The following is a 25,198-nucleotide window of genomic DNA, read 5'->3' as shown; positions in this document are numbered from 1 at the left end:
TATGTATGTATACATTTTACATATACATATATACATATATATATATATATATATATATATATATACACACACACACACACACACACATACATATATATATATATATATATATATATATATATATATATATATACATATACATATATGTATTATGTACATGCAGTGTATCGGCTAAGTTGCAACTGTTTATGTAAGAGTAGAGAAGATAACTTGTCGGGATTAATGCAAGCAGGTTTGTTTAATGAGCTGTTGACTACTACAAAAAGGAGGGGGTGAAAGAAGCTTAACCAGAGAGCATTAGCCCGTTTTGAAAAGGGACTTGGCTTTGGAAACATTATCAACCACAGTGAAGGAAGACCTGGAAAGAGACACTGGGGATTGTTCAGCATAGATGAAACCAAACAGACCTTCCAAATGAGACTGCTTCCATGCAATTTAAGACTGAGCGATAAAGGTGCTTGCTGTGTTTTAGGTTAAACCACAAGCTTTTTTTCTTAGAAGAAGCTGCATTTTACTTTGTTTCTACATAATAAACTGCATTTTATTTGTAAGAATAGTGGTCTCAGCTGCTTTAATCTTCCAAAACGGTGGACTACAGTGAGCACAAATTATTAATATCAGAGTTCAGAGACTACTTATTACTGCCAACATGAGTGAGATTTCTTCAGAAAGACAGAGTCTTTTGTAGTGTGCTAAGATCTTTGGAGTGCACCTGTGTGGAAATGTGTAGTGCAGCTACTGCAGTTCACAGAAACTGCAGCCAAACAAATGGTCTCTGAAGTTAACCAATGGCCACGCCAGGGGCAGTGTCAATGTTAAAACAACTTGCCCAGGAGGACCACCTTGAGGCACATCTTGCTACCTTCAAGAGGCATGCACACCATAATGGATACAACAGAGCTGACTAGGCCAGGATCTTATCAGCAAGGTCAACTTAAGAACCAACGGCAGATTTTGTTATCATGGAGGAGAACAATTACTAGGTAATGATAAAGTCAAAAAGACATTACTTTCCAGAGCTGGTGTTACCTCACAGTCAAGCTCAAGAGTTTTAAAGAATGACAATGTAACTAACAGCGTATTACTATTACTGACGTATGATTAAACCTGGAGCATTAACACAATAAGAATAAAATGAGAAATGACAACAGACAAATTGAAAAGATCTTTACAAACCCCTTCAAAACAGGTGTGTCAAACTAACACAAAAGATAATGAATATGCTGTTGTGCTAGTAGAAAGATTGTTATGCCTTGAAAATGGTCTACAACTGTAGTAAAGTGTGAAATGCTTGTAACAAAAAAGTAGTATCAACTGTAAGCATACTGTATTACATATGTGGAAAAAAGGATTAACACAGACTTGTACTAGTGATAGCAACACTATTAACTGTGAAAACTGCAGCATCCAAAAGACGCACTACTGACATTACACCTCTAGAATTTGATAAATTATCTTCTAGAGAAGCTGAGACTGCTTCTGTTACTGTGTGGTTGCCAAACTAACTAAAATGCCTTAACTGATGACAGTGAGCCGCAAGGACTGCCACAATCAAGCTGCATGGCTAACACTTGTAAAATAATTGTAAACATGCAAAAAAAAAGTTATTACTAACAAAGCAGTGGTAGTAGCATTCATGTTGATAAGAAACAATATCATATTACAATAGATACAGAAATGATATGGCAAAGGTAGGTCATCCTGTTGCTATCATTCCCTATTTAACACATGACATAGCAATAGGGAAATATTTCCCCACATTTAAAGAGCTGTGGAGGCAATGGTAAAAAGTTAGTTACTTTGGAAGACTGCCCTAACAGTGTGTGCAGGGGAGTAAGCACAGAGATATGCCTCTGCCTAAACCAGGAAAGTGTATTTTGCGTGGGTGGGAGGTGCATCATCAGTGCATCCATCCAGCAAAGAGCAAGGCATATTCAAGAAAGGACAAGCCAATTCTCACAATTTATTGTTGAGCACTTTTGTCTCTTTATTCAACAGACTTCTTTAGAGTACAAAGTTTACTTTACCAATAAACACTTGTATACTAACTACATCATAGGATCAAATTCAACCAGTGTTCCCAAAGGTGTCTGGTTCAAGCAAACACTAAAATCAGCACCTATTGCCCCTGTGCAAAAGGGACACACGTGGAACCCCCGGGGTGAATTTTCGGTTACCCATCCAATTGTCCAAATTGCACTTAAATAGGGCCAGAGAGTGACTTTGTTTAGCATGAACAGGAAACCTGTTGCAAAGGTAGGGCAACCTCTGCAAGACAAATTTGTCTCCCCAGCAAGTTTTGCTGATGTCACAAACCAGGTCAAGGTTCTTTGAGCGAGTGACCCATGTGCCATTTGACTTGCGAATTTGCAGTACTGCCATCAAAGCTGGGTCAGAGACTGCTCTATATGCAAGGCACAGGTCACCTCTGAGCAGTCAGTATGACATCGAATCAAGTGAATTTCAGTCTGTCTGCATAAGACTGATCTTAAAGACCTTGAATTTTCTTTGTAAGGAACCTTTGCGGTCTCTCCAATTGCTGCAAGTATTTGGAAAGGAACATACCAAAGACAGCACTGTACTCCATTACTGGCCTAATGAAGGAAGAGTACAGGGGGGTTACAACCTCTTTTCTTTCTGGAGGCAATGCCCTTACTTATGAGATGAGCAACATAAAATGCCCTTCTTACCACTGTCGAGACATGGTGATCGGAGTTAAGATTGCTATCAACCTGTGTGCCCAGATCTCTCACCACTGACTGTGTGCTTAGGGTACTGCTACTGATGTGGTAGTTTGCAGGAACATCACCCTTGCCGAAGGGGATAATGCATTTTTTTGCATTAAGTTTAAGACCATGACTTTGGCACCAGTCAGAGTCTGCATATGACCTTCCTGAAGGATGTTCACATCGCTATGGGTTTCAATCACGGCTCCCAGTTTGCAGTCATCAGCAAACTGTCAGCCACAGTCCATTACTTTACACCTGCATTTCAGATAAGTAGATTCCGAACAGTAGGGGTCCCAGAACCGATCCCTGTGGAACACCGCTGTTTACAGGTCTGCTGGAGGAAGAGTCCCCTATTTTGACTGTATGAGTTCTATCAGTGAGCCAGTTTGCAACTCACCTGACAATAAATGGGTTGATACCTAGTTTTTAATTTCTTCAAATCTTTTGGGTTTTTAATACCATGACGGGAATGGACCTCATTCCTAAGTCAAAGTATGATTAAAATTCATGAAATTAGCAATGTTTCAATCTTTGATGTCAGCCAGAAGTGCTCTTCGCAGCACCCACAATGTGTCCAATAATGATGACTCCTGCAATTTGTATGGAGTTGGACATATCAGTAACATATCAATACAACTGTAGACTCCTTTTTATAAAACCCGTTGCTCCTATTATTAGAACTGTCTAGGTATCTTTCTTCCACATTGCTCTTGTTTCTGCCTGCAAATCCTGATATTTTATGATTCTGGGTCTCTCTGTACACAAAACACTGTAGTCACTGGGTGTAGCAATTTCAATGATCAATGCTATTTTTGTCTTCTTTTCATGGACTGCTATATCTGTTTTTCTTGCATCTATCTTCCTATGTGATGTAGACTTCATCATTTTCTATAAATGCATTGTGGCTTATGTTTCTAGAGTTTTTCAGGTACTTCAATATTATGTTTGCACAATCCACAGTGCAACAATCTTGCCACATTATTACGCCTTATAGTATACAGTCCTCCGGCCATTAGTATGTCATAAGCAGCAACAAGGTGTGCAACGGGTTTCCAATTCTGTTTTACAAAACCTACATTTTGGCTGTTTCTCCCACATATTCAGTGGACTATGTAAACCAATGTGTACATAATCCCACTATCTTGGGCCGCCATTAACCTTTCATCTTTTGGTTTTAAATTCACCTCTCCTTAATAATTCCTGCGTTCGATCCTGATCAACATGAGGTTGTTTCAGGAGTTTTCTACACTTGCAACTATATTTATGCATTTTCCACATTTCTTGCCTTCTCATCAGATCCTTCATCTTATATTCTTTTGTTTTTTGGCACATTTAGTTTCTTCCTGATTTTTATCCACTTCTGGTTTGATTTCCATTCCTACTTGACGCTGATATGCTTCTGCTAGACTAAGAAGGCAAGTCATCTTAGATTTACTCTTCTTACGTTTCAAAACTTTCACTATGTTTGGGTCTTGTGAGGTCAGCAGATACGTATGCAGTCCCACAGCTGTAGATCTATACATGTAATCATTTTCAAGGAAGCCCATACTTCCTTAGGAACAGGGAATATATAATCTTGGTATAGACTAATTTTTATAAATTATTTGATGAGCATGAAGCATACTTCTTGTTTTCCTGTCTATTCTACCCAACACCTTTTGGGGCCAGTCAATCACTCCAAAACTGAAAGTTACAGGAAGAGCAAATTGGTTTATAGCTTGAACTTTGTTTCTAGATTTCAACACTGTTTTCAGGATTAAGTTAAGTCTTCTAAAATATTCCTTATTAAGATTTATTCACATCTGATCATGTTTTATTGTTGATCCTTCATCAAGTCCCAAATATTTATACACTCCCTCTTGGTCAAGTTATTCTACAGCACATTCTTGTCCCAAACTGATGTTTTCTTGATGCTGCAGCTTTCCTGCTTTAAATGTTGCTTTTGCACATTTATCCAGACCAAATGACATTATCTGAAAATTTTAACTACTTGCAGTTGTGCTTTCAGTTAATCATGTGATGAGCTACATAGTTTTAAATAATAGACAAAGAGACGAGAAGTCTTTACACTTTGTTGCTTTCTGCGAGCCAAACTATAGCCATGACCTAATCTGTTAAGCAGACATCTTAATGAGTAAAGCAAGTAAATACGAGCAGGGTACTGAAAAGTGACCAATAATCCAATAAAACAGTACCTTGGTATGCAAAAACGTAACAAAGTAAATTTGAAGCAGTTTAAGACTTTATTCCAATAAATACACGCACTATACACATTCAAAACACAAACGCATTTAAACACCAGCGTTTTCATCCCATCAATAAAGACTTCATCAGATGACTAGAAATTTTCTGTTTACCATTTATATAACCTCTAACTTTTAAAATAATCCAATCAGAACTGTGCAAACTTGCAAAGAATAAATAATTAATGATGCAGTTAAAATCATTTCACACTTTTCTACTTTAAATCTAAAATATTAAAAATATTAATATTAAAAACCACTTGTGTTAAAACATATGAATATTATTGTGAACATAATATAAAATCATGGCTTAACTGCAAAGTGGTTTGCCACCGTTTCATGGTCACTGTGATGTAGTTCATCAGTGCACGGTGCATCTCAAACATTTTTAAGCACTCTTATCCATGAATGTGGGATACTGTCAAATGCTTTTTTTTTTTTTTTTTGTAGTCTACCCATGCCATACTTAGATTCTTCCCCTTTTTACGGTTCATCACTAGGACTTTACTTAACAGCAAATGATCCTTTGTTCCATATGACTTACTTTTATTACCCTTTTGATCTGTTGCCATAACTGAGTTTTCTTCTAAATGATTATAAACTCTGTCAGCATCAATTCTGGTGTATAGTTTATACGTTGTCAGAAGGCAAGTTATTGGTCTATAATTTTTAGGATAACATGCGGGTTCACTCAAGTAGGAGCATGGTTTTTCCTGTTGTCAACGAGGTCGGTGTCTGTTCGGGGTGCACATACAAACAGCTCTTACTCATGGCTAAATCTTCGTCCAAAGATGTTAATACTTTGTCAGAAGTTAGGTATTGCATCTGGGCCTGGGGTGTTTTCCAATTGGAGGCTTTTCTTGACTTTATCTCAACCTTTCTGGCTGTTACTTCATCCCATTTCATATCCTGCACCTTTCAACTTCTTACTCTTTCTTTTACTTTTTCTATGAATTTAGCATCTTTATGTTCCCCAGGATCTTCAAAGAAATGTCTACAAAATGTATCTATTTAGTCTTTTATGGGTGACCTTTCAATTCCTTTTGCCTTGTTTCCCAATTCTCTACAGAACTTTTTGGGGTCATCAACAAATTGCTTATTTTGTATTTTTCCTTTATATTTATCTGTGTATCTTCAGTGACACTTCTTGTCTTAATTGTTTTATAGTTTTATCTATTTGATACTTCCATGATGGTATTTGAATTCTCCCCTTCCTTTCCCTTACTACCCAGTGTTCTTGGGGTCATCAACAAATTGCTTATTTTGTATTTTTCCTTTATATTTATCTGTGTATCTTCAGTGACACTTCTTGTCTTAACTGTTTTATAGTTTTATCTATTTGATACTTCCATTATGGTATTTGAATTCTCCCCTTCCTTTCCCTTATTACCCAGTGTTCTTGTGGTAAAATTTAATTTATTAATTTAGCTGCACATTAATATATCATGTTTACTTCTGTTACATCACATGGATCTCTGTGGACAATCCTAATTACTGTGTTCATTTGTTTTATCAAACTTCTGACTTTTGGGGTTTTGTTAACCTTCTGCAGTCTATTACTTTCATAGATCTTAACATGTCGATCTCTATTAAATCAAGCAACTCTTCTTTTAGCTCATTTTTCTTCTAAACTGAGGGCACATTTTTTGTTCTCCATTTCCTGCACGCATGTTATAGAGAGTTCTATAGCATCTTCCTGTGGTACATTGGACGGCGCATTAGTTAATGATGATTTTCAACTTTTCACAAAGGGATTTCATTATGTTTCTACAAGACCTTTGAGAACAATTGATACACTGATAGAATTGAAACTTTTTGTGAGAAAAATGAACCTTAAGTGTGCTTTTAGAGATACCAAAACCAGGTGAAGCTTGTTTGGTTAGGAAAAGTATTTACAATCCCCCCAATAACCCTATTTTTAAAGTCTTTGAGGAGTTAGTGGAAGGTGAAATAAGAAAAATAAATATTAAACAAATAAATAATTTTTCAGAAAGTGATAATTAGTAAACATCCTAAAAGGTAGGGGATGTAGGGTTATGAAACCAGACAAGGGAGGGGGAGTTGTACTAATGGATGGTATTGACTATGAAACAAATATGTTAGATATTTTAAGTGATGAAAGCAAGTATAGTGTAGTTTCCAGAAATGAGATTTTTATTGCTTATTCTAAAGTGGACTATTATATTAATGATCATTTTCTACAGGGTACAATAGACAAGAAACTCTTGGAATTCTTGACAGTAACTAGACCAAGGATACCGGTAGTTTTCGGAATTCCTAAAACACATAAAAATATAGACCTATAGTTTCGAGAGCAGGCTCAAAACTTGAGCCATTGGCCAAATACATAGACCACACTTTGAAGGAATATGTAACATCCTTAAAACACATTTATAGGGATTCTTGGGACTTTTTAACCAAAGTGACCCAAGACAAATTCAATGTAGATTTGTGTATGATTACAATAGATGTTATTGACATATTTCCCAGCATCCCTCATGAAGCGGGTTTGGAGTGGTTTCAGGATGTCCTGGTAGATTGTAAGTACCTAAGTAATGATCAAAGGAATTTAATACTGGAATTTATGGAAGCAATATTAAGGAACAACTACATGTATTTTTTGTGGTGAATACTACAAGCATGAAAAAGGAGTTGCTATGGGGGCTGCATGCACCCCCTTGTATGCCAATTTAGTTTTATATTATTGGAAGAAAAATTACATATTTGAAACTCCATGGTATGATAACATAGTACTATATACTAGGTTTTTAGATGACATCTGTTTTGGAAGGGTACAGATTTACAATTAAACCAATTTTTGGAATATACTGGCAACACAACCCCTTTTTTGAAATTTACATCAAACACATCCAAAGAAAGTATTAATTACTTGCATGTGACTATATATAAAGACTTTAAGGAAAATAAATTCCAGTCAAAAGTATATCAGAAACCTACTCACTCTAATGCTTATTTACACTACGACAGTGAACATCCTTATAACCAGAAGAAAGGCATAGTCAAAGGCAAGTTGATCAGGGCCTCTAGAATGTGTAGTGAGGACACAACATTCCTGGAAGAAATTAAACTAATGAAAATTTTTTTTAAGGAAAGAGGGTACACCCCAGTTCCCTTATAAACCAGTTAGAAAGGGATGTGAAGAAAGATAGAAAGGGGAAATGTGAACCAATTTTAGGGAAAGAGATGGTTATTACCAACAAGAAAAAAGTTGAACAAGCAGTCTATTATGATCTGGCATTTATTCATACACACACACTGCTTTTTCAACTAACATTGAAAACATTATTAGGAAATATTGGAAGGCACTGACTACCAATACTGAGATTAGTAAATATATATCCCTGTCTCTGTTTATTAAGAAAAGGGATATGAACATTAAAGAAATGCTTGAGTATCAGGAAACTGGGAATGGGATAGAGAGATCTCAGAAGAGGTTTGGCACATACAAATGTGGATTTTGCCATCAATGTGGAAATATTTTAGAACAAGATGGTATCAATCGCCCTATGAGGAATTTTAAAATGAAGGCTAGGGAACACTTCAATTGTAATAGCAAGTGAGTGGTGTACATTAGTGTATGTGAAAAATGTACCAGTTTCTATATAGGCAAAACGGAGAGACCCTTGAGAAGATGTATATATGAACACACGTACGAAGTTTCAGTACAAAAAGACACTAATGCATTGTATAGGCATCAAAAGGAATGTGTAGATAGCACATTTAAGTTCTATGTTTTCGAACAAGTGAAACAGGGTTTAAGGGGTGGGTATGAGAAGCCCGTTTGGAGTATAAAGAGTTATACTGGCAGCTGAAATTGGATACCACAAGAAAACCAGGGTTAAATGACCATTTAAGTATTAATAGTGTCCTTAAGTCAAGGGCAGCTAAGTTATAAGATATTCAGTCCACATTAACTTTAAGAAGAAATTTGTAAAAGAATTACAATGAACATGTTTTGATTTATGTTCAATATTTATGCATATTTTGTACTTGCAAGTTTTAATTGCATATGTTTAGAATACATTTTAAGCAAAAGAGATTTAGTTGATAAACAATACAATGAATGAATGAGAGTTTAAAAACTAATTAGACACTTAATATTAACGAGATGAATTCATTGGAGGAAATAGGTATGAGCTGTATAAAAAGGGTAGCTATTTTAAGTATTACATGTTCTGATGAAGCTCGGGAGATTCCTGGGTGAAAGCGCTTAACTTGTATTGTGATTTTACTTGGATCTATGTTTTTTACTGATTTTGAACTGTGGAAGTGTATGAGAGAGGAGGTTTGTGACTCTCTAGTGGTGTTCTATCTCTCTTCTCTGGTGGGCTGCCTTCTGTGCAGAGTCTGCATGTCCTCCCAGCGTTCGTGTGGGTTTCCTCCCACATTACAAAGACATGCGTCTGGAGTGTTTCTCCCCAGGCATCCGCTGAAAATTGGCTTTGTTCCAAGTCGGACTTTCTCGGTTAACAAATGTTAGATAAATAAAAAATAAATAAAAATTATCTTTAATTTCATCCTTTGTCATCTGTTGCTTTGTCATATGGGAACTCACTGGCCTATCACTCCTCAACATTGACTGTGGCAGAGTTGCCACAGTTTCCTGTTCCTTCCCTTACTGTCCAGCTTCAAGTGAAAGTTTATACTGGTTTCTTCTGGAAATTGCTTCCCATTCCACTGGTTTCTCCTTAATGTGGATGTCTATTGCTTTATCCTGCTGTGGTGCTTTCTGAGTTGGATTTTCTACACTGAATCCTTCACTTTGCAGGTACTCCATAACCTCAGTTTCTATTTCTTTAACTTCTCCATTACTAATCTTCTTTTCTACTTTTCCTCTTTATCTTCTTATGTTTTTGTATTGTAAAGTTTTCCATGTCTGGATTCCTTTGCCTGTATTTCTCTTCAAATATCCTGGGTGCTGCTCTTTTTGTACTGATTAATTTTGCTTTCTCCTTTGCATAAATATTACGCCATATTAAATCGCTTTTTCTTTCCCATGTCCATATTTCTTCTTCAGATGTCTTCTGATCTTCCTGTTTCTCCTTACTTTGGGGGACTTGTTCCATCATGCTGTAGTGCAACCTGTGTTAGACCTTCTACACCAAATCCTTCACTTCACAGGCAATCCATATCTTCAGCTTATATTTTTTAACTTCTACTTGACTAATCTTTTCTATATTCCCTCTTTGTGATATTTTTTATTGTGAAATTGTCCATACCTGGATGTCTTTGCCTGCATTTCTCTATGAATATCTTTGGGCTGCCTTTTTCTGTATTGATTAATTTGGTTTTCAACTTTCCGTAAGTATTGCACCATATCAAATCTCTCTTTTCCATGTCCATATTTATTTTTTATACTTTTCAAAAATCTCTAGGTTTTGTTGTTTATATTTTCGCACTTCCTCAGATGCTTATCTTTTCAAACAGATCCAAGTTTCTTGGTCTATAATATTTTATATAAATCTGTTGTACTAATGAACATAAATTTTTGTTTGAGGCTTCTAAATGTTTTTCTTGTGGAAGTATTTTTCTTTCCTCTAATTTATCTCAAACTTTTTGTACATCTTGTGCCTGGAAATTCTTTTTTTTTTGCATAACAGTAACAATACATAATTTCTTTTTTATCCTCAGGCTCTTCTTTTGCCCATCAGTTTTTGTGGACTGCGTCTTCCTTCTACAACAGGGGGGCCATCCTCCCACTGGGCCCAGCCTAGCCCCATTGTAGGAATGTTTCTGTATTTTGAGGATTTTACACTGTCATTTTTTTCCAGTCCTGGCACCAGTGCGTCTACCAGGATTGGGCACTTTTTTATCCTAGGTCTTGTGCACCCAGCTAACTTTTTTAATTTTTGACCTACTTCTGTCCATGATATATACTACATAAAATACAGTCTTATATATCAGTGTCATCTTGGTGAGATTTTGTGAAAAACAGCATCCACCTTGTGAAGGTACTCGCCAAGACATGAGGATGAATTCAGTTTCAGCAATACTACTCTTCTTTACCTGCTGACTTCTCTCTCCATTTGGACCCCCATGATGATTTGTTCCACGGCCCTGCAGATAAGACTGGTCAGGCTAATGGGTTTATAGTTCCCAGGGTCCGTGGATGTATGCCTTTTGTGCAAATGGATTACGGCAGCCATTTTCTATTCCACTGGGACAAAGCCAGTGCTTAGGCTGTGACTGAAAATCGTGCTCAATAGTGATGCTAATTCCTGTTTTAACCCATGTAGAACACCGCCTGGGATGTTGTCTGTTCCCACAGAGGCTGTGTTTTTGACCTTGGAGAGGGCATTTAAGACCTGTTCCTCAGAGATTCTAGGTGGGTGACAGGTGTTTGGGATGCTTTGGGGTTTATGTGACAGGGACAGGGGGAGTGAAGTTTTCACTGAATCGGTCAGCCAGCAGGATTGCTATATCCACAGGTTTTACATATGTAGTACGAGTTCAGAGCAAATCTGGGACTTACCTTTGAGCTTACGGATGCAACTAAAGAATGCCTTGTGGTTATCCTTAGTTAGGGAAGCTAATCTGGATTCGTATTAGTTTTGGAGGACTTCACTAAGAGTCTTATTTGCTTGTTTAAGTTGGGGAAGGAGTGTTTTCAGTTTTGAGACTGTTCCTTCCTGCTCTTAGATAGCAATGTCTTTCTCCTATTATATAGCCTATTAATGGCAATTGTCCACCAGGCAGGTTTGCTTTTCCTTGAAGATCTTGCTTTGGTTTTATCAGGTACAACAGAGTCAATACAATTGTACAGGTGCTTGTATAAAGCACTGGTATATAACTCAGCATAGGTGTCTGTTCCATCAGTGGGGGGGGGGGGCTATGAAGCTATTTATGCAGTCACATAAGAGGTTGTAATTGGCCTTGGAGAAGTGTTTTTGACTAGTTGCTGTTAAGGAGGAGGGCCTTGTGTTATAGTTACTTCTAGCGGGACTGATTTGTGGTCAGATCTCACCAGGGATGGTCACACACTGCAGGTGGTGCAGCAGTCTCCCATGTTGGTGAGCACCAGGGTCCAGGATGTTTGAGACACTTGTGGGTGTGTCAAACAGCTGGTCCAGGGCAATGGAGTTAACTAAGTCCAGGGTTATAGTTAAAGGCCAAGCTATTAGAGTATAAAGGTTAACTAGTGAGTAAAATATGTTCTTAGAAGAGCTAAGAACTTTAGAATGTATGTTCATGGAGAGAGGTTATAAAAAGTACTTTATTAGAGGAATTTCTGATTAAGTGATAGAAGGAAGGAAGGAAAGTTACACGCCACTTTTGAAGTGTGACAGTGGCAGTGGGAATGAATGAAAGGCAGAAAATACTACAAAAATATAGGCTGGGTTGTCCTATTAGTTATAGTGTAGACTGTGATTTTTTAAAAATCTTTATTAGGAATAACTGGAAAAAGATTCAAGGAAATTCAGACCTTGTAAAAATAAAAGGAAAGAAGCCAACATTTATTAACAGAAAGGGAGGTAATATAAAGGACACTTTAGAAAGAAAGAGAGAGAGAGAGAGTATATTTACAAGAAAATTTTGGAACCTATGCATGTAAGAGTTGTTCCAAATGTAGACATTAATAAAGGAAAGAAAATTTACTTGTCACAAAGGTTAGTGTACCTTGCATCATGCTCCACCTGTAATTCATATTATGTTGGTAAAACTACAAGGAAATTAGCTGTCAGAACAGGGGAACATGTTAATGCTATTAAAATGTAAGTACTACAAACATTTTAAGTAAAATGCTATGGGGTTTGCATAGGTTTCAAAAAGGTTTTTCAGTGTTTTATAAACTATCAGAAAAGAAAAGATACAAGAGGATGACAGATTCCTTTTCAGAGTATAGCAAACAGGTCTGGCAAATTAAGCTAACTTCAACCCCCCCCGGAAACTGAATGCCAGTTTAAATATCAAATTCTTTTTAGGACTGGGAATGCATTATGAATTGTGATTAGTAAACAGCTTGATAAAGTTAGTGTAGAAGTGGCTATTGCTGAAGTAAACTTTGTATTCTGAAGAAGTCTGTTGAATAAAGAGACAATAATAATATATTGGGAGAATCAGCTTGTCCATTAGTGCATGCTCACTGTTTTATTGTTTTTAAGTTGTGGCAAACTCGGTTCATTGTAGTTTTTAATGTGTTCAAGAAAGGCCCTAAAGGTACAAAAACAGAAATAAAACTATACCAGTTAAAGAGATGTCTCATAATTCACCCCTAATATAGCAGTCTACCAGAAAAACAAAACAAAGCACACTAGATGGAATAGGCCTGCACGCTAATGTACTACAGCCTGGATGTATTGCAAAGCAGGGAGGAGAGATGTCATTACAGTCTGAAAATGGTGAAAAATATGAAAGTGAAGTGACTAGCGGAAGTGAAGAGAAAGTGACACTGCCCCCCCCCCCCCCACCATTAGTAAAACCAGGACATCCCCCAGCACCTGCCCCCCCCACCCACTCAAAGGCAAAAAATACAGCCTCCATGGGACCAGACAACATCCCTGGCTGTGTCCTACATGAACTCACAGGCAAGAGGTCTCAGCACCAGTAGGCACCCCATTCAACCAAAGCCTGTGCACAGGCTTCATCCCAGCAGAATGGAGGACAGCCACTGTCATCCCTCTGCACAATGGTGGAGCGTCCACTGACACAGGCAATTATAGGCCCATCAGCCTGATCTGCAAGGCCATGAAATGCATTATCATGGACCTTATAAACGACATTGGCAACCTCCAAACCCTTGATCCCACACAGTTTGGTTTTGTCAAAGGGAAATCATGCCTGTTAAACTTGGTCACCTTCTTCGAAACAGTCACCAAAGGCATGGGATGAGGGCAAGACAGTGCACACCGCCTACCTTGACCTAGCCAAAGCCTACGACACTATTCCCCACTCAAGCATAATAGATAAACTCTCCCAGCTAGGCATCAACCCATATGTTACCAGATGGGTAGCTAACTGGCTCACTAACAGAACCCACTTAGTCAAAACAGGAGACGCTACCTCTAGTAAAAGACCCATAACAAGCAGCGTACCCCAAAGATCAGTCTTGGGGCCTCTACTGTTTGGGATGTAATTTTCTGAGGTGCAAGCCAAAACCAGTGGTCTATGGCTGACCAAGTCTGCAGATGACTGCACGCCGGGCATTGTCACATTCCCTAGTGATGTGAACATCCTCCAAGAGGGCCTTAACCAAACTAATGACTGGTGCCAGAAGCATGGCCTCAAACTCAAGGACAAGAAATGCATCATTATCCCCTTTGGGGAAAATGGTGTCCCCCACTAATTATCACATTAACAACACCATACTAAGCATGCTATCAGTCGTGAGGGACTTGGGCACCTAGACTGATAGCAACCTGACTTTTGACTACCATGTTGCCTCCGTTGTACGGAAGGCTTTCTACATGGCCCTCCTCATTAAGTAAGGATATTTCATCCAGGAACAAAAAGGTCATAACATCCCTGTACTCCTTCCTTATCAGACCCCTTTGGCATGTAGATTGCCAAGCACATGCAGCAGTTGGACAGAGCACAGAAGTTCCTGACCAGGAAAATCAAGGGTCTCAAACACCTATCCGATACAGATAAAATAAAAGCCCTGTCCTTCTACTCACTCTTGTACAGACTTGCTCAGAGGTGACCTGCATCTGGCATACAAGGCCGTCTCAGACTCAGCCTTGATGGAATTATTGCATATCTGCAAGTCAAACTCTACTCGCGCAACCCGCATGCAAGGTCTCAACCTGCCCTGTGACACTAAAAGAACTTGTTGGCAAGAAAGATGTATCCCAATGACTCCCCCATTTGTGGAATAGACTTCCTCTCCATGTTAAGCAGAGTACCTCATTAGCCCTCTTTAACAGAAAGCTGGACGACTGGATGGGAAACAGAAAATACACCCCTGGGATCCCACCTGCATCCCTGCTGGACAGGGAAAACGGGTGCCGACTTTGTGGGAACATGGGTGAAATTCTTGGCTAGGCTTAAAAGGGGCTCCGGTCCAATAGCCTAGTATCATCCTATGAACAGAAGGGTGCTTTCTAAAGTTAAAAGTATGGAGAATGCACAACTTAAACTGAATACTGCGCATCAGGCTAAAACAGCCTCCACCCTTGAAATTGAGAATTCTATGCAGCATGTGTATGTTGGGAAGAAGAAATGTTAACAGAATGAAAAATGTGACTAGGGTATACTTAAAGTTGGAGAAACAGCATCTGGTCAGAGTTGCAAACCTTTTATTTATTTTTTTTTTTTTTACTGAAAAAGGAAAAATTTAAGCTAAATGCTATGCAGAAGGAGAGAAACCTAAAGAGAGAAAATGACAGGGTGATTTATCCTCATTCTGATATGCAATCAGACAATTGCCACAAACCTCAAACAAAGAAGATGACAATAAGATAAGAGGCAAAAACACACAACATAACTCTAAGCAAAATAAAGAGGGTTCTATGTACCAGGTTCAACAAGAAAATTAGACAAAACAGAGGCAGCAACTGACACTAAAGAAAACGTACAGTTGTGTACACTTACCATAAATGTAGATGTTAGAGTGTATTCACTGTTGCAGTCATCACACTTGGGTTATCCTGCCAGGGGTAGCCCTCAGTCGGCCCGAATACCAGAGACTTACTATTTCTGCATCGGTTGCTGTTGCTTCAGGACTGACATCAGGTCATCAGGGGTATAAAAACAGGCAGCCGACGCCATTACATCAGTTTTTCTTGCCCTCAAATGTCAGTAGCTCCCAAATATGGAGCTAAATTATAGTGGAAAAATCACAACCAGTAAAAAGTAAATACCAATAGCCCTGTAAGGAGTGAGTAAGAGAGAAGGCGAGAGAGACAAGGGGGCTGGAGGGTGGGAAACCAGGACTGCAACAGTGAATAAACTCGAACATCTACATTTATGGTAAGTGTACACAACTGTACTATGTTCTTCGAGTTTCACTGTTGCAGTCATCACACTTGGGCTGATTCCCAAAGCTGAAGAATGGGTGGAGGCAGTCAAGAAGTGTTGGGGCTGGCTAGTATGCCCTGCAGGACTGCTGTTGCAAAGCCCGTCCTAGATTTGGAAATGCTTGGTGAAGGTGTGAACAGAACTCCAAGTAGCAACTTCCAGAATGTCCCTTGTAGAGACTCCTCTGAGAAAGGCTGCAGAGGTTGAAGTTGCTCTAGTGGAATGCGTTCTGACCCCTTGAGGGAGTGGTTTCCCATGGTGCTTGTAACAGAAATGGATACAATGTGCTATCCATTTGGAGATGGATTGTTTTGATATGGCCTTGCCCTCTGCCCTTGGTGCAAAGCTGACTAGTAACTGGTCAGATTTCCTTAAGGGCTTAGTCCTATCAAGGTAGAATCTGAGCTGTCTGTGCACGTCTAAGGATCCTTTCCCCCTTATTTTGAGGATTAGGGAAAAAGGTGGGCAAATGGATAGATTGGTTGAGAGCCACACTGGACACCACTTTAGGTATAAAAGTAGCCCTGAGGGAGACCCTGTCAGCATGAAAAATAATGAAGGGTTCCACAACCATAAGTGCTTGTAGCTCAGACACTCTTCTAGCTTAAGTGATGGCGAGAAGCAAGGCTGTTTTTCAGGAGAGGAATTTTAACTCTGCCGACACTGCAGGCTCAAAGCGGGGGGGGGGGGGGGTAGCATGAGCTTCTCCAACACAAAATTAAGGTCCCAAGCAAGGGTTGGGGCTCTTCTTGGTGGCCTTAAGTTGTTGGCCCTTCTCAGGAATTGTTTGATGAGAGGGTGAGAGAAGAGAGGTGGGCTCAGTGCTGTAATGAGCAGAGATGGCAGAGGCATGGATCTTAATGGAAGAGGACAGGCCTCTGTGGAGTAGGTCTGCTAGGTAATCTAGGATGAGAGGTAAGGAGCGCTGTGCTGTATCCGCTCCTTTAGAGTGATTCCAGGAACAATACCTTTTCCACTTATCAGCATAGGATTTCCTTGTACTGGGTCTTCTGGCTCCACGAATGACATCCAGTACCTGCTTGCTTAGGCTGGCCACTGGAGGAGAATTCAAGAAATAAGCCAGGCTGCAAGGTTCAGGGTTTGGAATTACGGATGCAAGATCTGTCCCTCCTGCTGAGTGAGGAGGGTTGGGATCTAGGGTAGGTGCCATGGTGGCACCGGTGACAAACTGCACAGGAGTGGGTACCAGTGTTGGCGTGGCCGGTCTGGAGCAATCAGGATTGCCCTTGGTCTTTCCTGCCTCATCTTGAGTAGTACTCTTGTAAGAAGAGGCAGAGGGGGAAATGCATAGATTGAGAGGTTTGCCCACTGGAAGGATAGGTCATCCACTTTCCAGGCTTTGCTGTGAGGTACCCTGGTGCAGAATTTGCTGAGCCGGTGTTTGTAGGGGGAGGCAAATAGGTCCACCTTTGGGGTACCCCATTTCTGGGTTAGAAGGCTGAAAGTGTTGTGGTCTAATTGCCACTTGTGTAGGTCTAGGAGATTTCTGCTTAAGTCGTCTGCCTGGCAGGAATTGAGCTTGCAGGTGAATATGCATAGCTGAGACCGTGTTACACAGGGTCATGGCTAGCCTGCAGAGTGGGTAAGAGTGGGTTACCCCCCTGCTTGTTGATGTACCACATCACTGTGGTGTTGTCGGGTTTTATTAGAAGGGGCCCCGGTGAGAGTAGGGATCTGAAATCTGTCAGAGCGTGCTGAACAGCTAGCATCTCTTTTTGGTTGATGTGCAGATGAATTTGGTTTGAGCTCCTGTGGCCCTGAATGCACCTGCTATCCAGATGTGCACCCCAGGCATAGTCTGATGCATCTGTGGTTAGGGTCTGGGTGGCATGGGGCTGTGTAAAGGGAAGTCCCTTGTTGTGGTTGCAGGCTGCTGTCCACCAAAGAAACTCTGTCCCGAGACAAGGTATTACAGGCATGATATTTTCCAGGTTCTGAGAATGATGGCACCAAAGACTTTGCAAGTACCATTGAAGTTTCCTCATATGCAGTCTGGCATATGGAATTAGTAGAATGCAGGAGGCCATGAACCCTAAAGTCTGCAGGATTTTCCTTGTGGATAGCTGGGTTCTGGTAGTCATTTGAGCAAAGTAGCCTGTCAGATAGCATTCCTTACTCCAGAAAAACAAGGCTATCTGGGATGCTGTGTCCAAGCTTGCTCCCAGGAATACAATTTTTTAACTGGAGACTAGTTTTTATTTCTTTTCGTTGATAATGTACCCCAGGGAGGTTAGAAGGTCCTTTACAAATGTCAGGTGCTGTAACAGCTTTTCCTGACTGCCTGCCTAAATCAGGCAATTGTCCAAGTAAGGGTACATTTGAATTTTTCTCTGTCTGCAATAGGCAATGGCTGGAGCCAGGCATTTTGTGAAAACTCTGAGAGCAGTGGATAAGCCAAAGGGAAGTGCAAACAACTGATAATGCATAGACCCTACCCTAAAATGAAGATATTTCATGCAGGTGTCCCTGGTAGGGATTTGCAGATAGGCTTCCTTTAGGTCTATGGTGGCTAACCAGGCATATTTGGACAGCATAGGGAGAAGCTGCTGTAGGGTGAGCATTTTGAATTTTGGTACCACCAGAAAGGTATTTAGAATGGATAGATCTAAGATTGGGCGCCAGGTGCCCTTTTTTCTGGGTACCAGGAAAAGTCTGGAATAAAAACCTTGGCCTATCTGTTCTGCAGGAACAGGCTGAATTGCCCCTATGGAGAGCAGGGACTGAACTTGGTTTTGTGCCTCTGCCCACTGGTTTGGAGGAAGGTGTGGGAACCCTTTTGGACTTGGCAGCGTGTGGAAATAAAATTTGTACCCCCTGGGATACATTACAATTACTGAAGAAGAGGGGGTAGAAGTGAACAATGAAGTAAATCCTATCAGATGTAGTGAAAGGATTCATAATTACAACGTTAATAATGTTTCTGATAAACAGCAAGAGACTATGTTTAATCAAAACAATCAGAACTGTCATAACCAAAACCAAAATTTTCACAAGCACCCAGGTGCTATTCCGAAAAGAGTGTCTTACTAAAAGCAAAAAAAATCAAAAGAACAGATCGCGCAACAACAGACGCAGGTGACAGTTCAAGACGAAAGTGTTAATTAAACATAGCAAAAAATATTATTGGTGACTTTAATATTTTTAATTACTCTGCAATTAATATCAATCTGGTATTAACTGACTTGCTTGCTAAGGGTAACACTTTTGTTCCCATCAGAAATATGAACATTGCAAAAACCATTTTTGACAAAGTGTTTTGTTAGGAAGCTTAATTTAACAGCTTTATTGGGTAATTTGACGTATATTAATCGTCCATTTAAAGTTTCCAGCACATTCAACCCCCCACTCCATCCAGTGTTAACTGTGTTTGAAAATGTTTGTGAATTAGATTGAAGACACATGGCACAATCGAATTTAGTTAATACTGGTAGAAAATGTAGAAAAAGCAATGTTAGTAATGAGGAAATGCAGGCCTTACAACAGTTACACTCTTCAAATGTATAAGTAATTAAGCCCGACAAAGGAGGGGGATTAGCTATTTTCGACAAAATTGATTACAACAATAAAATGAAGGAGGTCTTAAATGGTGATGCTTATTCAAAAACATCAATAAATGAGATGAATATAGCTTACAATCATATTAAGGGATATTTGAACGATTTGTTCATAGAAGCTAAAATTGATGTTGAAATGTATAATTACATGTCTATTTAATTTCCAAAAATACCTGTAATGTTTGGCATCCCAAAGGTGCATAAAGATGTGTTTAATCCTCCTATGAGACCACTTATAGATGGGAGGTCTTCCATCACATATCCTTGTGCTAAAGTGGTTGATGTCATCTTACAGAAGTATTTAAAGTCCGAAACACAAATTTGTAAAGACTCTTGGACCTTATTACAGAAAATAAATAGCTTGGAATTTAGAGAAGATAACTTTTTAACCATAGATGTGGTTGATCTTTATATTTGTATCCCCCACCTTGAGGGAGTCGAATGTGTGAGCATAATGTTAAAAGATAAAGGGGCACCGTTGCCAGAAATACCCTTGATAGAAGAATTAATAGATATCATTCTCACTAATAACTATTTCACATTTGATGGGGATTTTTACCTCCAAAAAAGAGGTGTCACTATGGGTTCGCCATGTAGGGCCAGTTTGGCCAACCTTGTTATGGCCTACTGGGAGAAAACATTTATTTTCAGTAAATCTCAACACATGGCGAACCTGGCATATTACACCCACTTTTTGAATGATATATTTGTCATCTTTCAAGGCGACGACGTACAAGCACATACATTTGTCAGTTATTTAAATAGTACCACAGATTTTTTCAACTTTACGTTTAACTTCAGTAGTGATACGATAGACTACTTAGATGTTAAGCTAAGGACCTAATAAATAAAAAGGTTAAAATCAAGAATCTCTAGGAAGGCTACTTATTGTAATTCATTTTTACATTTTACTAGCAGACACCCGTTCGCACAAAAAAGGTCTATTGTTAAAGGCCAACTTTATTAGGGCAGCAAAGATGGTTTCTACTGATGAAGAGTTTTTTGATGAATGTAATTTTCTCAGTGGTATGTTTCAAAAAACGAGGATACCCCATTGACTTAATTAACCCACTGATTGATGAGATACAGTGTAAACGGCACAATGGTTATTTTAAACCTATATTGTGTGGGAAAGTGGTTACACGACCTTCAGCCTGTAACCTGCCATTCTAGTAACTTTAACCTTAATCCTAACATTTACCAACACGGAATGTAATGTTATTCCAAAACCTAACTATAACACCAGTTTTATTACTACTTATAGTAAAGATAGTACTAATGTATGCTCTATACTGTACAAAAACTGGGTTTTCATTAGTAGAGATAATTCTCTTCTTGAAAAATTGGGTAATTTCCCTAGTATAGTGTTTCGAAGGGGGTCTAATTTAAGGAACTTATTGCAAACTGATGGTTCACCACATTATAACAAAAGCGTAGGTATGTTTAGTTGTGGTGCATGTAGAATGTGTAAATACATCGAAGTAGAAGCCTCTATCAATAATAATAAGTTCAAACTCAATCATAAATTGAACTGTGAATCAAAATCAGTGATATATATATATATATATATATATATTGCAAAGTGTAATATGTAATAACCGTATGGCTTTTTACGTTGGTAAGACGGATCGTAAGTTCCGTGAGAGAATATACGAACATATACATGCCATAGATAAAAATAAATGTGAAAACGCTTTAGCTAAACATTCCCACTCTAGTAGTGGACATAAATTTAGTTTTAAAGCTATTGATCAAATTAAACCTGATGTTAAGGGTGGGCCTACAACCTTGCTCCTAGAGGAACGCGAGTTAGTTTGGCAGTTGCTGTTAAATGCCTTTTATTTCCAGGTTTAAATGAAGCTTGTAATATTTCTTGCTTATTGAAACTGGAGTTTAAATAGATAATATGCACCTGTTGCTCTCGTTCATTTATTTTCAAAACGGGATTAATATGTTTTACTGATAATTAGTTTATACTGTTTATTATTAGTATTCATTATTGATTACTAGTTTTATGTAGGATAGTGTGATTGTATAATAACAGGTATTTTTTATGTCTTGATTTTACTATGAGATGAATGTGAATATCTTGTGTACATTGTTTCTTTAAAATATTGCCGCCAAAGGGATTGGCGTCTGACTGGTGGATTTCGATCATGTTCCTTGTATTTAAAAAGCTTTTTTAAACACCTGTATTTTTTGGTCATTGTAACACCATTTCTGAAGAAGTTACCACATTTGCGGTGACGAAAAGCGCTTCAATTTTACAACATTAAACCACATCTATTTTAAGCTTGCAAGCTTCGTTGCTCTGGACTTCAGGATTTTAATTTAAAGTTTGTCATACTATGTTGAGGACCCATCGATCATTGGTGATGGAGGTCCAGTTTTTTGCATGGTGGGCAAGTTTTCCTCCTAGGGGAATGAGCAATTGGGCAGAGGTGAGGAGTGGAGTTGAGAAGTCATTGTGAATTCTTTCTGTAAGGGGGTGGCTTAGCACTCCCCATTTTAGAAGTGGGGGTACTCCATTGCTTAGATCTCTGCATACCCTGAGACTGTAACCTGGGGTGTGTTTCCCCCGGGTCTAGTGTGAAATGGCCTTGAGGGGGCTGGAAAGGACCAGTGTTTCGAGAGGCAATGTCTACTGAATCTTGGAGGCTGTACTTGCAAAAAATCTTTGACTGTCTGCATAGACTTGGCCTTTTCTTCCATCTTTTTTAAAACCTCTTCTGCTTTGGTGCCAAACAGATTGTCCTTGTTCAAAGGAGTGTCCAGTAATTTTGATCTGACATGGCCTGGCAAGGTCTGCTCCTTAAGTCAAGCATGCCTTCTAAGTACAGAACCTGTGACTGCTGCCCTGCAAGATGCTTCTAGGGCGTCAAACCCACATTGCAGGGTATGCCTGCTGACTTGGCTTGCAGAATGCATAAGCTCCTGTAAGTCTTTATTTTCTGCACAGTCAGGAAAGGTAGATAATTTTTGCTTAATAAGTTCCAGAGTATGTTGCTGGTATTTCAGCATGTGGAACTGACAATTCAATGCTCTAATGGAGAGAGTTGCAGAGGTGTATACTTTTTTACCCCATCTGTCTAAAGCTCAGGAATCCCTGTGTGAAGGGGTGGGATTCTTAGCTGTAGTTGCTTTTATTCCTTTAGGTCCTTGGGAGATTACCTCTGGGGGTCAGCAATAGGATTTTTGAAACGAAATTTGTGAGTCAGGGACTCTATAGTACCTGTCCGGTTTCCTTGGAGCAGGGGGTAAAGTTTCAAGAGTTAGACTGGATTCCATAAAGACATCATCCACAACATCCAGAACAGGAGGGATAGTGAAGGGTCTGTGCTGTGGTAAATCTAAAGATTCCCTGAGTCTATTTTTGGACTGAGGATAATCCTGGCATTCCCAGTGGAAATGCTCTCTCAAAGTATGTAGGGTTTCACAAAAAGAAAAATCCTCTGGAGGGGAAGCAGAAAGAATGGATTCTTCTGCATCTGAATCCTCATAGCAGATAAGGGTTCATAGGTAGGTAACTAGGCTATTGGCCCTAGGGCCTGTATAAGCCTAGCCAAAAGTTACCCTGGCTTTCGCAACCCAAGGAAATTATTTTCCTGTGCCACTGTTGGGCAGAGCCACAGAAGTGATCCCTGGGGTGAATTTCCTATCTACCATCCAATTATCAAGATTTTTCTTGAAGAGTGCTAATGAGGAACTTTGTTTGATATAGACAGGTAGTTTGTTCCAGAGTATGGGAAGTCTCGGGGACAGGAATCTATCCCTCCAGCATGTTCTGTTTATTGTGGTGACGAGGCCCTAGAGCGTGTAACTCGGAGGGATTGGGATTTCTTTAAGTGGAGCATGTCCAAAAGCTCTGGGTTTGACATAGCTTTGTGTGTTAGGCAGAGATCGCCTCTGAGTAGGCGATATGCGATGGAGTAAAGCTGCAGTTTTTTGAAACGGTCTGCGTAGGGCATCTGTTTGAGGCAGGTAATCCTCTTTGTAAGGTATTTCTGCGGCCTTTCCAGTTATTGTAGATGTCTTGTGAGGTACATACCAAAAGGGGCGTTTGTACTCTATAATGGGTCTAATGAGTGATGAGTAGAGGGGAACAATGCCTCTTTTTTCCTGGATGTGAAACTTTTTGTGATGATCCACGAAGTCTCCAGCCAAGACCGGAATAGCTGGTCAAAATGAGGTGGTCAACATTTGCACCACACCACATGGAACACATAGCCCTGCAGAACACACACCAGCGTTGCCTTCACATAAAAACACAAACCACACACCCACCTTCATGGAGGCTCTCAACAAAAATCTACCCAAACAGCAGAGACCTCCAAGGCAGAAACGCACTCGACCACCAAAACACAACACTAATCATGACACACATAACTCTCCTAAACAGTGCGCCACTCAACCAAAGTCACTAAGGCAAAACAGTATGCCCAACACACTAGTCATAGGTGACTCAATAGTGAGGCACACTGATGTCCCACTCACTAGGTTGAATAAGGAAAAAGTAACAGTCAGTTGCCCGTCAGGTGCCAGGATCTGCCACATAACGCACGCACTCGGGTCCCTCAACAACAGGTACAAATACAACTCTGTCATTGTACATGTGGGTGTGAATGACCCGAGACATACCTCCCTGAACTATATGAAAAGAGACATGGAGAAGCTCTCGGATTATGTAGCCCAAGCGGGTATGACCCTAGCCCTGAGCAGCCTCCTGCAATCACCCAGAATGATATCACAGTACAAGCAGAAAATGATTGATTTCAACAATGAGCTAAGTTTCTGGTGTCATTCTAAGGGGATCCAGTATCTGTCTGCCTGGGATAACATGACAGACCTCAATGCTTTGTCAGAGAAAGACTTCATATGTCACCCCTGGGCTTCCAGATACTGGCCAAGGCTCTTGTCACCCCCTATACTGCCTTTTTTTAGGCAGTGTTCCAAAGACCAAATTACCAATGTAACAGCTACAAACAAATGCAACCTGAGGGTCATGCTGCTTAACACTAAGTGTCTAAATTTCAAAATGCACTGGCTCGAAGCACTCCTTAAAATGAAGAACATTGACATTTGTGTTGTAACACAGACCTGGTTCAAGGCAGCAGAAAGCACCCCTGCACTTCCAGGCTATAACTCATTCCACTCCTTTTGGCCCCAGAACATGGACCGAAGCACCAAAGGCGGTGGTGTTTCCATATTCATAAAGGATGCACTCACCTCCAGACTGGTAGCCCAACATAACGCATCAGAGATACTTTAGGTGTAGCTAACATTGGGTAAGAAAGCAATTCAGGTCATAGCCTGCTACAGGTCCCCAAACATGTCCCAAGACTCACACTCCACATTCCTAATCACCCTGGAGAATATTAGGGTCCAACCTAACACATCTGCCCCATAGCCATCCTCTCCCCAATATCAAAAATATTGGAAAAATGCATTCACATCCAGCTCATGCCTTTCCTAACCAAAAACCACCTTATCTCTTAAACCCAACATGGTTTCCGTCCTGGCCATAGCACTATAACTGCTCTTCTCTCATTCCTATAGTCAATATGTGCCCGTGACTCTGGACAAATAGTCTCTACAGTTCTATTAGATCTCTCCAAGGCTTTCGATACAGTTTCCCATACTCATCTCCTAAGCCACCTTGCTAAATTTAACCTCT

General features: G+C 39.7%; 1 protein-coding gene across 6 annotated transcripts in view; it reads right to left on the bottom strand.

Moving 5' to 3' along the window:
- Positions 1 to 25,198, bottom strand: part of TASOR (transcription activation suppressor) — a 2,736,533-nt gene that overhangs the window by 523,308 nt on the left and 2,188,027 nt on the right. The window lies entirely within an intron of this gene.

The sequence above is a fragment of the Protopterus annectens genome, chromosome 7.part1 (assembly GCF_019279795.1).
Source record: "Protopterus annectens isolate FY-2018-M chromosome 7.part1, PAN1.0, whole genome shotgun sequence".
NCBI classification, from domain to species: Eukaryota; Metazoa; Chordata; order Ceratodontiformes; family Protopteridae; genus Protopterus; species Protopterus annectens.
The sequence above is the reverse complement of the archived record's forward strand: the minus strand, read 5'-3'. Positions and strand labels throughout refer to the sequence as shown.